This window comes from Psammomys obesus, unplaced genomic scaffold, assembly GCF_907164565.1.
Source record: "Psammomys obesus unplaced genomic scaffold, mPsaObe1.curated_primary_1811, whole genome shotgun sequence".
In the NCBI taxonomy this organism is placed as follows: domain Eukaryota; kingdom Metazoa; phylum Chordata; class Mammalia; order Rodentia; family Muridae; genus Psammomys; species Psammomys obesus.
Genome location: NW_026596125.1, coordinates 278,407 through 291,997, shown reverse-complemented (window position 1 = coordinate 291,997; position 13,591 = coordinate 278,407). Strand labels below are relative to the sequence as shown.

The window sequence follows — 13,591 nt, the reverse complement described above, 5'->3', positions numbered from 1 at the left end:
TGCCAAGGAGAGTAACATCAGATAAAACTTGAATCCCAGTTTTCAAGGATATTCTTCCCTTATCTTCCCCCAGAGCTACCTCACCACACTCCACATATGATTTCATGTAACCTCATTTACATAAACAGAAATATGTGCTTATGTTGGTTTAAAGTTAACTATGATTTGGAAGTGCTAATTATATAAAGCATATAATAGATATTTTTGTAAACACCTAAACAATTCACAGTATTTTACTGGCTGGCTATTTCATAACTTCCAGACTTATTTTTTATTCTAGCATAAATATTACTCTTTAATGATATTTAGATTACTTTTGAGATATTACCTTCATATGTTATTATATCTACAAATATTTAATGGCTTTATACCATTTCTTTTTTTTAAAAAAAATTCATTTATTGTAGGTTGTGCCCACAAATTCCCCTGCCTGCTCTCCTCTCAGTTTCTCTTCTCACCTCCCTCTCCATCCACTTCTCTGTTTCTCTTCAAAGAAGGGCCAGCCTCTGTAGATATCACCCACCCATGGCATATCAAATTTTAGTAAGACTTGGCATTTCCCCTTGTATTAAGTCTAGACAAGATAACCCAGTAGGGAGAAAAGGTCCCAAAGGCAAGCAACAGAGTCAGAGCTATCTCCTGCTCCCACTATGAGGAATCCCATAGAAAGATCAAGCTGCAGAACTGTAACGTATGTGTAGAGGAGCTAGGTCAGCCCCATGCAGGCTCCCAGGTTGGTGTTTCAGTCTCTGTGAGTGCTTATGAGCCTGACTGGTTGTCTCTGTGGGTTTTCTTGTGTCCTTGACCTTTCTGCCTCATGCAGTCCTTCCACCTCCTCTTCAGTGGGATTCTCCAAGCCTAATGTTTAGCTGCGGGTCTCTGTATGTTTCCATCAATTGTTGGGTGAAGCATCTCTGATGACAATTGGGCTAGATGCCAGCCTATGATACTCATTAACAGAATATCATCAGGAATCTGTTCATTTCTTTTATTCTTTTTCTTTTTTCTCCTTTTTTAACAATTGCCATTTCTGTTTGTTTTTATCTTGGGTCTCTGGGCAATGTCAGGGATTTGCTCCCTCTTGTGGCATGGGTCTCAAGCTGGACCAGAAATTGATTGGCTGCTCCCACAATTTCAGTGCCACCTTTACCCCAGCATATATTGTAGTTAGGACAAATTGTAGGTCAAGGGCGTTTTGGCCGGGTTGGTGTGCCGATCCCTCCACCTGCCTGGTGAGAGGAGATGGCTGGTTCAGGCTCCATAGTCTCCATTTTTAGGAGTTTTAAGTAGTGTCACCCTTATTGCTGCCCTAGCTAGCTTTATAGCTTGTCCCAGAGAGGGTGCCCAATTCCAGTTGTCTCTCCCAATTCTCTCTCCCTCCATCCTTCCAACTCCAGATCTCTCCTGTTCCCATCCCCTCTCTCCCACCCCAGTCCAGTCTCCCCTCCCCATTCACCCACAATGTATACTCTGTTTCCCTTTTTCAGTGAGATACATGTGTTTCCACACTGAACCCTCCTTGTTATTCAGCTTTGTTGGATCTGTGGACTGTAACATGTTTATTCTTTACTTTACGGTTAATGTCCACTTATAAGTAAGTACACACCATGCTTGTCTTACTGGGTTTGGGCTACCTCACTCAGGATGATCTTTTCAACTTCCATCCATGGAAGTCAACAAATTTCATGATGTTCTTCATCTATTTTTTCAGTTGAGGGACATCTCAGGTGGTTCTAGTTTCTGCCTACTATGAATAAAACTGTTATGAATATAGTTGAGGAAGTTTCCTTGTGGCATCATGAAATGTTCTTTGGGTATATGGCCAAGGAGTGGTGTAGCTGGGTCTTAAGGTAGAGCGATTTCCAATATTCTGAGAAATTATTATATTGGATTCCAAAGTGCCTATTATAAGTTTGTGCTCCCATCAGCAATGGAGGGGTGTTTCTCTTGCTTTAAATACTTGTCAGCATGAGCTTGTGTCTTTGACTTTAACTATTCTGACAGTGTTATATAGGATCCCAGAGTCATTTTGATTTGCATTTGCCTGATGGCTAAGGATATTGAAAATTACTTTAAGTGCTTCTCAGCCATTAGAGATTTCTCAGTTCTTTGTTTAGGTCTGTACCTCATTTTCAAATTATTTGGTTTGTTAATGTCTTGTTTCCTGAGTTCTTTTTTTTAAATATTTTTTATTTTAATTTTTATTAATTACACTTTATTCACTTTGTATCTCCCCATAAACCTCTCTCTTCTCCCCTCCCAATCCCACCTTCCTTCCCCTTCTCCACGCATGCCCCTTCCAAAGTCCACTGATAGGGAAGGTCTTCCTCTCCTTCCTTCTGATCCTAGTCTGTCAGATCTCATCAGGAGTGGCTGCATTGTCTTCCTCTGTGGCCTGGTAAGGCTGCTCCCCCATCAGGGTGAGGTGACCAAAGAGCAGGCCCATCAGTTCATGTCAGAGGCAGTCCCTCTTCCCATTACTATGGAACTCACTTGGACACTGAACTACCGTGGGCTACATCTGTGCAGTTGTTCTAGGTTATCTCCATGCCTGGTACTTGTTGGAGTATGATTCTCAGGAAGGACTCCTGTGCTCAGACTTTTTGGTTCTGTTGCTCTCTTTATGGAGCTCCTGTCCTCTCCAGATCTTACTATTTCCCACTTCTTTCATAAGCAGATTCAATGCAATTCCCATCAAATCTTGAGTTCTTTATATATTCTGGATATCAGCCCTATGTCAGATGTGGGTTGGTGAAGATCTTTTCCCATTCTGTAGGCTGCTGTTTCTTTTTTCTTTTCTTTCCTCCCTTTCTTCTTTCTTTCTTTCTTTCTTTCTTTTTTTCTTTCTTTCTTTCTTTCTTTCTTTCTTTCTTTCTTTCTTTCTTTCTTTCTTTCTTTCTTTCTTTCTTTTTTTTTTGACAGTATCCTTTGCCTTGTAGAATCTTTCTAGTTTCATGAGTCCCCATTTGTTAACTGTTGATCTTAGTGCCTGCACTACTTGTGTTCTGTTCAGGAAGTTGTTGTCAATGCGTTCATGTTTATTCCCCACTTTCTCTTCTGTCAGATTTACTGTATCTGGTTTTATGTTGAGGTATTTGATCTACTTGGAGTTGAGTTTTGTGGAAGGTCATAATCTATTTGCATTTTTCTACATGCTATCATCCAGTTAGACCAGCACTATTTGTTGAAGATGCTTTCTTTTTCCGTTGTGTATGTCTGTCTTCTTTATAAAAAATCAGGTGTTCTGGGCGGGGAGATGGCTTAGTGTTTATGAGCACTGGCTGCTCTTCCAGAGGACCCAGGTTCAATTTCCAGCACTCACACAGCAGCTCACAAATGTCTGTAACTCCAATTCTAGAAGATCTGACACTCACACAGACATACACACAGGCAAACACCAACACACATGAAATGAAAATAAAACAAATACCAATAAATAAAACAGGTGTCCACAGGATACCTGGATTTTCAATTAGATTAAATTGATCGATCTGTTGTTGATGTTGTTTTTCCTGCAAATACCATGCAGTTTTTAAAAAACTTCCTGCTACTCAGTTTGAAATTAGGTATATCTCCAGAAATTCTTTTATTATACACAATTGTTTTAGCTATCCTGGGCTTTTCTTTTCCCATATGAAGGTGAGGATTGTTTTTTCAAGGATACCTGATAAAACAGGATCAGATGAATGGGGAGGAGGTCCCCCCTATCAGTGGACTTGGCAAGGGGCACGGTGGAGATGAGGGAGGGAGGGAGGGTCTAGGAGGGAATGAAGGATCGGGACACGGCTGGGATACAGAGTTAATAAAATGTAACTGATAAGAAAAAATAAAATAAAAAAATAAATAAAATGGAAAACTGCACAAACATAACTACAACTTAAAAAATATTCTGTTGAATTTTTTTTTTACAAATAGTAAAAAGGAGATCTTTAATATAAGTACAAAATTTTGTTTCTTTATACAACTGTAATAGGATTTGAACCAAACCACTAGGAATTAGAAAAAAAAAACAAAATAAAACAATTATATAAAACAGGAAGAATCTAAAGTTTTTGTTCTAAGAGTACCAAATACCACAAGGTACAGATTATTATACAAATGTGTACAAATATTTAGTACCGATACAAAAGGGCTAGGCTTTAGAGGAGAACAGATATGAAAAAGTTGGTTCTCATCAGGAGTTTACAACTGTCTGTAGAAATGACAATGGAGGATTGGCTGCTTCCTGCACAGTACATGTTTTCCTGGTCTCTCCCCGATACCTGTTTCAAACAGGGAACTTCCACAGATTCAAACGAGGTTCTGACATGTTAGCTCAAATGTAAATTTCTACTCTTCTTGAGTCAAGTTCTCACATATTCCTGTTTCTTTCTTCATTTTCCAGATGACATCTCAAAGCTACTCTGAGCTGAGAAAGGGATTTTGCTTCCAGAACACCCATGAGAAGCTCAGCCGTGACAGCATTGTGAAGCTATGGGAGGGAATTAAATAGGATGCCAATGAGGTACATGGTCCCCAAAGGTTTACTGTGATGCTGCCCTGTTTCCTCTAGGCCAGAGGAAGAAAGCATAGTCACCTCAGCTTGGTTTTGGCAGGAAGGAATCTTACACCAAGTTTCCAAACAACCCTGGAGTGCTCAACTATCTTCTTTCTAATGGGAAATCAGGTCTGGTTCTTTGGAAATAAGGGCAGCTGGGAATGGTGACGTTTCTTTGTATTTCACTTTTGTAACACTTTTGAGGGCCATGAAGCACCTTTCTGAGTCATAGCACCTTAGCTTTTAGACAGACGTGAAGAAATGACAGATCCGTATGCTCCATGTGCTAATGCTGGTGGAGGCTTGTTGTTAAATTATATATACAGAAATTTACAGGATAAATTAAAATCCAAGGCTTTCTAAAGAGTTAAATACACGTAATTAGAATGTACTCTCCGATGCACATATTGATAACCCTACCGAGAATGAGGGACTTGGTTGTGAGCTGCAGAGCACAATCTGTCCACCAGGCCAACCAGAGCCGAATCAAAAACCACCCAGCAGTTAGGCAGGAGAATCTCTCAGGATCTCGGGTCCCGCCAATGCTGCCAAAGAAAGATACCAACTTCGGTTTCTGCAGGCCAAGCCTTCTTGGCCAGCTAACAGAGGTGGCACCAACAGGTTTGATCTCTCCAAAGTATCTTTCTGCTGCCAAGAATCATGTAACTGAGGCGGCAGTGCCAGTGACTCTATGGTACCAATGGTTACAGTAAAATTGGAGACCCGCTTAGTTGGAATTGGAAGGAGTCCCTTATTCAGCTCACCTGAGCCGCCTCCTCCCTTCCCCAGGTCATTCAAGTTGAAAAGTTTGTAGTCACATGGCCTCCTCCCATGATCTTGATTATATCTCTGATTATAAAGCAGGTAAAACAAACAGAGGTACGACCAGACTTGGGGAGGGTATCAATTTTTTTTTGCTGTCTGTCAGGAGATAAACACGGCACCCAGAATAAACCCTACTCTCTAAATTACACTGATTTTTAAGGCAGATTTTTTTTTTTCTCACACACAAAAACAAAATCCTAAGCCCACTTTCATGCCAAAATTTCTTTTTAGCTAAACCTTTGCCATTTCAAAAAATATTAAAAGCAAAGTAGTTATCCTCTGTATATACTATAATTACATATGTGTATATAGATATAAAAATTTAAAGCCTACACCCAGAGGTCAGTGGAAGATCTGGAACAGTCATATATACACAAACTAGTGAAGGGGTAGACAGGCTTCTTGGCATGATGTAGACAGTGTTGTCCAGCCTGTGACAAGACCTGTTTGGGACTGCCATACATTTCAGGTAGGTCCGTGGTCAGGTATGACAACGGGCCAAGAGCACAGATAATGGAATCCAGGATACCAATAAGCTGCCAGACACTGCTACCATGCCCTAAGTCTCCTGTAGGTGGTGTCCAGTGAGACTAAGGGACTTCCCCAGCAACTGTAGATGAACAGCGACTTCAATGGTCTCTGTTTCAGGGGCTTTGGCCATTGAGGCTGGCAAGAGTATTGTGGTGTGTGGAGGCTTCATTTGTGGTGACAGTATTCTCACAGAAGGAGCTCTGACTTCCATGGAACCTTCTGCACTGGGTGATTTTCTTTTCACTGTTGTTGCTTCAGCTTTGTTCTCTTTGTGCTGCAGATACTGAGCCTTTGGCTTCCAGATCAGTTTTGTCTATTTCTGGCAACTACTTCTATACTTCTGCCATTTTTTTTTTGTTTTTTTTACTAAGTTCTCCCAAACCTGGATGGTCAGCCACCATGGTTACCTGATACTCTTTACAAAACACCTGGTAGGCAGACATGTTATTCTTTCTTGGCATATATGCAGCTCTGATATGGAACGACACTAGCTCTTTTCAGGTTCAGTAGATGTGCTGAGACACTTTCTGGTAAGCAGTCCTTTAGTAACACTGCTTGCGTTGGATTTTTGATGAGAGTTGCATTGAATCTGTGGATTGGTTTTGGTAAAATGGCCAGTTTTACTATGTTAATCACATGATCTATGAACATGTGAGGTCTTTTCAGCTTCTGATATCTTCTTTAATTCCTTTCTCCAGAGACTTGAAGTTCTTGTTGTTCAGTTCTTTCACTTGCTTGGTTAGAGTCATACCAAGATATTTTATATTATTAGTGGCTATTGTTAAGGGTGTTGTTTCCCTGATTTTTTCCTCAGCCCTTTTGTCTTTTGTATATTAGAATGCTACTGATTTTTTTTGAGTTAATTTTGTATCCAACCACTTTGCTGAAGTTGCTTTTTAGCTGTAGGAGTTCCCTGGTAGAATTTTTGGGGTTGCTTATGTATACTATCATATCATCTGTGAATAGTGATACTTGGATTTCTTCCTTTCCAATTTTTGTCCTCTTGATATCCTTTAGTTGTCTTATTGCTCTACCTAAAACGACAAGTACCATATTGAATAGGTATGGAGAGTGGACAGTTTTGTCTTTTCCCTGATTTTAGTGGGATTGCTTTCACTTTCTCTCCTTGTAATTTCATGTAGGATATCAGTTTGCTGTCTACTGCCTTTATTATTTTAGGCATGTGCCTTGTATCCAGGATCTCTCTAAGACTTTTGTCAAGAAGGGTTGTTGGATTTTGTCAAAGGTGTTTTCAGGATCTAATGAGAAGATCATGTAGCTTTTTTCTTTCAGTTTGTTTATATGGTGGGTTACATTGATAGAATTCCATATGTGGAACCATCCCTGCATTTCTGGGATAAATCCTACTTGATCATGATGGATGAATTTTTTATTTGTTCTTAGTTTTGGTTTGCTACTATATTTTATTGAGTATTTTTGTATCAATGTTCATGAGGGAATTGGTCTCTTTCTTTGTTGAGTCTTTGTATGGTTAAGGTATCAGGGTTTAACTATAGCCTCATAAAATAAGTTTGGTTATGTTTCTGCTCTTTCTATTTTGTGGAGCAGTTTGAGGACTATTGGTATTAGCTCTTCTTTGAAAGTCTGGTAGAATTCTGTGCTAAAACTATCTGTCCCTGTTTTCTTTTTTTTTTCTTTTTTTGGGAGAAATTTAATAACGGCTTCTATTTACTGTGGGGTTATAGGTCTATGTAGTTTTTTCTGATCTTGATTTAACTTTGGAATCAATTGAGAAAACTATCCATTTTTAAAAAAAGATTTTCAATTTTGTATAGTACAGGCTTTTGAAGTAAGACCTAATGATTCTTTGGATTTTTTAGGTGTCTGTTGTTATGCCCTCTTTCCTTTCTAATTTTGTTAATTTGGATATTATTTTTCTGCCTTGTAGTTAGTTGGGATAGTTGTATGTCTATTTTGTTGATTTTCTCAGAGAACCAAATGTTTGTTTAATTGACTCTTTGTAGTGTAATGTACTCTTTGTTTTTATTTATTGATTTTATCCTTCAAGTTTATTATTTCCTGAAGTCTACTCTTCTTGGTATGGTTGCTTCTTTTTGTTTTAGAGCTTTCTATATGTCATAAGTATGAGATCTCACTAATTTCTATATGAAGGCTCTCAGTGCTATAAACTTTTCTTTTCACATTGCTTTGATTGTATCCCATTAGTTTGTGTATGTTGTACATTCATTTTCATTGAATTCTCAAAAGTATTTAATTTCTTTATTTCTTCCTTGACCCAATGGTCATTGAGCAGAGAGTTGTTCAGTTTCTATGATATTGTAGGCTTTCTGTTGTTTCTGTTGTCGAAGTCCATTTTTAATCCTGTGTGGTCTGATAAGATACAGTGGCTTCTTTCAGTTTTTCTCTATCGGTTGAAACTTGCTTATATACTGTGCCCAGATATATACTAATAAAAAAACCAAACATATAGCGCAAATAAAAAAGTTTTTCATTTTGATGATGAATTGTTTGTTCAGTACAACATCTATCTATATTGTAGCATGTGTCAAAAATCCTTTATTAAAAATTTTAAATCACATGTACTTATTTGTTCATTCACATAGTTATTTAGTGTGTGTGTATGTTTGTCGTGCCCACATCTCACATTTGGCATATGGAAGTTAGAGGACAACTTTTGCAAGTTGGTTATCTTCTTCCACCACGTGGGTTCTGAGAATTGGTCTTAGCCTTACCCTCTGAATCATCATGTTTGCCCCGTCCTGTCTTTTAAAACTATAGTCATATTCCATTGTCTCTGTATATCATGTTTTGTTTGTCCATTCATCTGTCAGTAGAAGGATATCTTGAAGGTGTGAAGGTATGGATGGAGAAATCGTACATAGAGCAAACAGTGGTGGATGGAGGCTTTCTCAGTTGAAGAAGTTGGAGATGTAGTCAGGAAACCACTAGGTTCATGCTGGCTTCTGTCCAGGACCCTTAGGGACCTGAAGTCAGATTATAGAAAACTGCCATTGTTGGGACCAGGAGCTTTGATTCTGTAGGCATGGTGGAGACATGGAAGATTATTGAGCATTGAGATGCAGAGAAAAACATCTGTACTTTACTTAGTTGATTTCCTTTCCTCTTCAGAAATAGACAAAAGAAACTTGGATGAAGGGTTTCCTGGAAGAAAAGACACTTGGCTAAATTTGTAGTTGTTTGGAGCCCAGCATTCCAATTTCCAGTGTTGGCTTTTTAAGTGTGAGGAAGCAACCTATAGGCAGCAGGGGGCAGTGTAGGCCTGAGAATGAGGGCTGCTTCAGAGCAGTGCTCCAGTGCTCCCAAAACCAGCTCTTAGTTCCAGAAAAGGATGTGGCTTGTCTACTGAGCAGGAATTTCACCGCTCTCCTGTCTCCCCTCTTCTGCCATCCCCCACTTTCTCTTATTTCATGGCAGTTTTCCTGCTGACTGAGTGAGCTATGGGAAGAGGATAGCTTATACTTGAAAGCTCACAGTTGCAGGATATTTGAGCCCATTGTGAACCCTGAGATTGTGAACTGTAAAAATCTGTTTCTTGTTTGCTGTGGTCTGGACCTAACACACACCTTTAATCCAAGAACTTTCTGTTTATTCTAAACAGGAGATAATGGTGTGGCTCAGCCTTTGCACAAACCTTAATCCAAGAGCTTTTTGTACATAGAATTTAAAAAAAGTTTATGCTAGGTAAAGAAGTGGAGCAAGTAACCAGCTGGCAGGGATTAAGAGAAAGAAGGGACTTTGAGAAGAGTATTTAAGACATTGTGGAGAAGAAAGGGCTTTTAGCTCTTTGGCTCTTTAACACTTGAGATCTTTTCTGCTCCCTGCCCTTCAGCTTTGGGCTCTTTAGCTTTTGGACTCTTTGGCTTTTAGCTTTTGGCCCTTTCCTCCTGAGCTGTTGGGTGAACTAGCAGGTTTTGGACTTCCTTTCATTTGGGATGGGAGCTGAGTAAAAACAGCTTCCCCCACCCCCACCCCACATAGGAACTTGCACTCAGTAGGAAGATGAGCTGGATGTTTTCTCTCCCTCTCTAAGCTAGCAGGTTTTTCACCTCAGCATCTGGCTCCTGAGTCTTCATTGGTAAAAAAGAATGGTTGGTATTTCTTTTTTTTTTTATTTTTTATTTTATTTTTCTTTTTAGTTACATTTTGTTAACTCTGTGTCCCAGCTGTATCCCGCTCCCTCATTCCCTCCCCAACCCCACACTCCCTCCCTGGTCTCCTCCCTGCCCCTTTCCAAGTCCACTGATAGGGGAGGACCTCCTCCCCTTTCATCTGACCCTGTTTTATCAGGTATCTTCAGGGCTGGCTGCAAAGTCCTCCTCTGTGGCCTAACAGACTGCTCCTCCCCTGGGGGGGGGGTGTCAAACAGCCTGCACTTGAGATCCTGTTAGAAATAGTCCGTGTTCCCCTTACTTTGGAAAACTACTTGGTTACTGAGCTACCACGGGCCACATCCGAGCAGAAGTTCTAGGTTATATCCATAGATGGTCCTTGGTTGAGTGTCAGTCTCAGAAAAGACCCTGTGCCCAGATATATTTGGTCCTTGTAGAGCTCCTATCCTTTCCATATCATACTAACTTCCCTTCTTTCATATGATTCCCTGCACTCTGCTGAGGGTTTGGTTATGAGTCTTAGTGTCTGCTTTGAAACACTGCTAGGTAGAGTCTTTCAGATGCCTTTTGTGGTAGACTCCTGTCATAAGTTCAATGCACATCCCATTTGTCTTTCCAAATGAGGATTAATCACCTTCGCCTGTGTCCACTTTCTTGATTATCTTCTTTAGGTGTGTAGATTTCATTATGTTTATCATATCTTATAGGTCTATATAAGCGAGTATATACCAAGTTTGTCTTTCTCCTTCTGGGATACTTCACTCAGAATGATCTTTTCTAGATCCCACCACTTGCCTGCAAATTTCATGATTTCCTCCTTTTTGATTGCTGAGTAGTATTCCATTGTGTAAAAATACCACAATTTCTGTATCCATTCCTCCGTTGATTTGTTTCCAACTTCTGGCTATTACAAATAAAGCTGCTACGAACATGGTTGAATAAATGTCCTTGTGTACTTGAGCAAATTTTGGGTATATACCTAGCAGTGGTATAGCTGGGTCTTGAGGTAGCACTACTCCTAGTTGTCTGAGAAAGCGCCAGATTGACTTCCAAAGTGGTTGAACCAGTTTACATTCCCACCAGCAATGGATGAGGGTTCCCTTTTCTCCACAACCTCTCCAGCATGTGCTGTCACTTGAGTTTTTCATCTTGGCCATTCTGATGGGTGTGAGGTGAAATCTCAGGGTCGTTTTGATTTGCATTTCCCTAATGGCTAATGAGGTTGAGCATTTCTTTAAGTGTTTCTCTGCCATTCGATGTTCCTCTTTCGAGAATTCTCTGTTTAGCTCTGTTCCCCATTTTTTAAGTGGATTACTTGGTTTGTTGCTTTTCTGCTTCTTTGGTTCTTTATATATACTGGATATTAGCCCTCTGTCAGATAAAGGGTTGGTGAAGATTCTTTCCCAATCTGTAGGCTGTTTATTTGTTTTGATGACAGTGTCTTTTGCTTTACAGAAGCTTTTCAGTTTCATGAGGTCTCATTTATTGATTGTTGCTCTTAGAGCCTGTGCTGTTGGTGTTCTGTTCAGGAAGTTGTCTCCTGTGCCAATGAGTTCTAGGCTGTTTCCCACTTTTTTTTTCCAACTGATTTAGAGTATCTGGTTTTATGTTGAGGTCCTTGATCCACTTGGACTTTAGTTTTGTGCAGGGTGATAAATATGGATCTATTTTCATTTTTCTGCATGTAGACATCCAGTTGGTCCAGCACCATTTGTTGAAGATGCTGTCTTTTTTCCATTGAATGGATTTGGCTTCTTTGTCAAATATTGAGTATTCATAGGTGTGTGGGTTTATTTCTGGGTCTTCTATGCGATTCCATTGATCCTCCTTTCTGTTTCTATGCCAATACCATGCAGTTTTTATTACTGTTGCCCTGTAGTACAGCTTGAGATCGGGGATGGAGATACCTCCAGATGATCTGTTGTTGTACAGGATCGTTTTGGAGATTCTGGGTGTTTTGTTTCTCCATATGAAGCTGAGAATCTTTTTTTCAAGGTCTGTAAAGAATTGAGTTGGTGTTTTGATGGAAATTGCATTGAATCTGTAGATTGCTTTTGGCAGGATGGCCATTTTCACAATGTTAATCCTACCAATCCATGAGCACGGGAGATCTTTCCATCTTCTGAGATCTTCTTCAATTTCTTTCTTCAGAGACTTGAAGTTTTTCTCAAACAGGTCTTTCACTTGCTTGGTTAAAGTCACACCAAGGTACTTTATGTTATTAGTGGCTATTGTGAAGGGTGTTGTTTCCCTAATTTCTTTCTCAGCCTTTTTGTCTTTGGTATACAAGAGGGCTTCTGATTTTTTGAGTTGATTTTGTATCCTGCCACTTTGCTGAAGGTGTTTATCAGCTGAAGAAGTTCTCTGGTTGAATCTTTGGGGTCGCTCATGTATACTATCATATCATCTGCGAATAGTGACACTTTGACCTCTTCCTTTCCGATTTGTATCCCCTTGATCTCCTTTAGTTGTCTTATTGCTCTGGCTAGGACTTCAAGTACAATGTTAAAGAGATATGGAGAGAGTGGGCAGCCTTGTCTTGTCCCTGATTTCAGTGGGATTGATTTAAGTTTCTCTCCATTGAGTTTGATGTTGGCTATAGGCTTGCTGTATATTGCCTTTACTATCTTTAGGTATGTGCCTTGTATCCCTGATCTCTCCAAGACTTTAAACATAAATGGGTGTTGGATTTTGTCATATGCTTTTTCAGCATCTAAGGAGATGATCATGTGGTTTTTCTCCTTCAGTTTGTTTATGTGGTGGATTACATTGATGGATTTCAGTATGTTGAACCACCCTTGCATGCCTGGGATGAAGCCTACTTGGTCATGGTGGATGGTATCTTTGATGTGTTCTTGGATTCGGTTTGCAAGTATTTTATTGAGTATTTTTGCATCAATGTTCATAAGAGAGATAGGTCTGAAGTTTTCTTTTTTTGTTGGGTCTTTGTGTGGTTTAGGTATCAGGGTGACTGTCACTTCATAGAATGAGTTTGGTAATGTACCTTCTGTTTCTATTTTGTGGAATAGTTTGAGGAGAATTGGTGTTAGTACTTCTTTGAAGGTCTGGTAGAATTCTGCGCTGAAACCATCTGGCCCAGGGCTTTTTTTTGGAAGGGAGAGTGTGAATGACTGCTTCAATTTCCTTGGGGGATATAGGGCTGTTCAGTCTTTCTACCTGATCTTGACTTAATGTTGGAAGATGGAATCTATCAAGAAAATTGTCCATTTCATTTAGGTTTTCAAATTTTGTGGCATATAGGCTTTTGTAGTATGACCTAATAATCGTTTGGATTTCCTCAGTGTCTGTAGTTATGTCCCCATTTTCCTTTCTGATTTTGCTGATTTGTATGGTTTCTCTCTGCTTTTTAGTTAGTTTGGCTAAGGGTTTGTCTATCTTGTTGATTTTCTCAAAGAACCAGCTTTTTGTTTCATTGATTCTTTGGATAATTTTATTTGTTTCTAATTGATTGATTTCAGCCCTTAGTTTGATTATTTCCAGCCGTCTGCTCCTCTTGGGTGTATCTGCTTTTTTTTTTTTCTAGGGTTTTCAGTTGGGCCATTAAGTTGTTTGTATGTGATGTTAC

At 39.5% G+C, this 13,591-nt stretch overlaps 1 pseudogene; it reads right to left on the bottom strand.

The window, feature by feature from the left end:
- Window positions 1-5,041: 5,041 nt before the first annotated feature.
- LOC129665185 (HMG domain-containing protein 4-like) lies at window positions 5,042-6,354 on the bottom strand (annotated as a pseudogene).
- Between the last annotated feature and the right edge of the window lie 7,237 nt (window positions 6,355-13,591).